The sequence below is a fragment of the Etheostoma cragini genome, chromosome 2, assembly GCF_013103735.1.
Source record: "Etheostoma cragini isolate CJK2018 chromosome 2, CSU_Ecrag_1.0, whole genome shotgun sequence".
Classification (NCBI taxonomy): domain Eukaryota; kingdom Metazoa; phylum Chordata; class Actinopteri; order Perciformes; family Percidae; genus Etheostoma; species Etheostoma cragini.
Window position 1 is genome coordinate 30006950 of NC_048408.1, and position 1826 is coordinate 30008775.

Sequence of the window (1826 nt, forward strand, 5' to 3'; positions counted from 1 at the left end):
TGGAGGAAACTACTAGACCTGTTGGGTCCTTGTAAATTCTGGAGTGTGGTCTAGACCTGCTCTATCTGGTCTAGACCTCCTCTTTCTGGTCTAGACCTGCTCTCTCTTGTCTAGACCTGCTCTATCTGGTCTAGACCTGCTCTATCTGTAAAGGGTCTCCAGATAACTCTTGTTATGAATTGGTACTATAAATAAAAATTGAATTCAATTGAAATTGAATTAGAAATGTACAGTTTTATGGGTTTAACCATGAATATCAGCGACCAACAGATAGGACGGATTGTAAAGATAGAAAGGAGGACGGGGTTGTGGTTTGGGGTTTTGGATTATTTGTACCTTTTGGCTGTGGCTTTTCAATGGGGCAAGATATAGGTCGCTAGCAATGATGGTGACGCAGTGATTAGGGACGATTCTCTCCGACCAATCAGCAGTCTGCAGGTTTTCACATCAGCTTTTGGTGTCGCCTCAGCTCGCTCGGAACCTGGACGGAGGTGGGACTAAAGAAAGTTCCTGTAAGCGGGTACCAGGGAGCTGTTATCATAATGGAAGACTAAAAAAGCAGAGTAGAGGCGAGGCGAGCAGGTACCACGTGGTGGAAAAACGCAATAAATGACTTCTCTGTAATCCAAACTCACCTTTTAACTATTGACCAGCAGCTCAAAATGACTATAACTAACATCTGGCTGAACAGTATTTTATGGGGGCTGGGCGATAATTACGGGTGTGCAAAAAAAATCAATTCAGGCTTTACCGATTCCAAATTGATTCATAGAATTCCAAAAATTGATTTTTATGTCTGCTGCAATCCCATAATAGATAGATAGATAGATAGATAGATAGATAGATAGATAGATAGATAGATAGATAGATAGATAGATAATTAATTCACCCCCAAGGGGAAATTCAAATTCCATACATACATACTGTACATACATGCATTCATGGGAAAAGTAACTACATTTACATACTATGAATCGTTTTTTAATAGAGAATACATTTTTAATCGATAATCGAATCGTGACATGTTCTGAATTACTTAAAAGGGATGTAATATTCTTTATCAGTCATAATCACGTGAGCCCGTCGGTCCGCCTACGGCCTCAGTGTTTCACTTTGGACCGTTACAAACACTGTTAGCAATGAAAACAGATGTGCACCGTTTCATGGGTTTTACCATGAATACCAGCGACCAACATTTAGGACAGATTGTGAAGATGGAAAGGTTGGTGTATTTCAGCTGTGATTATTGAGAAGGATCAATAAAAATCATAATCATAACTGCCTCCTGTATCATTATCACCACAAAGTCTACACACTAGATGTTGGAAACACAATGCAGAGTTTTAAAGTCACATTATTAGGATTTTAAATCAATACAGTCATAACAATGTATGTAAAAATATTTAACCCTTGTGTTGTATTTCCGTGTTTTTCCCAACCCTGTTATCGTTTTTTCTGACATTTTTGTCACTTTTTCAATGTTGTGAGTGCTTTGAATTTTTTTAAACATTTTTAACGTTTTTGTAATTATGTTTTAGTCCATTTTTAAGACGTTTTATTAGTTGTGTTTTTTGTCCTTTTTGTTACAATTTTTTGACGTTTTTTAAATTATTTTTTTTAAACGTTTTTTTTAAAATGTGGTTTAGTCAATTAACAGTTATGATCTATGATGGGAGTTTCAGGACATGATAAATCAGTTCTGGCATGACCTTGTCTCCATAGCAACCAGACACCAGCTGGGGGATTTCCCAACAGGAGTGCCCATGAGAGGGAGGAGACCCCACCAGAGCTGCAGCAGGAGGAGGAGCAGCAGTGGAAAGAGGAGA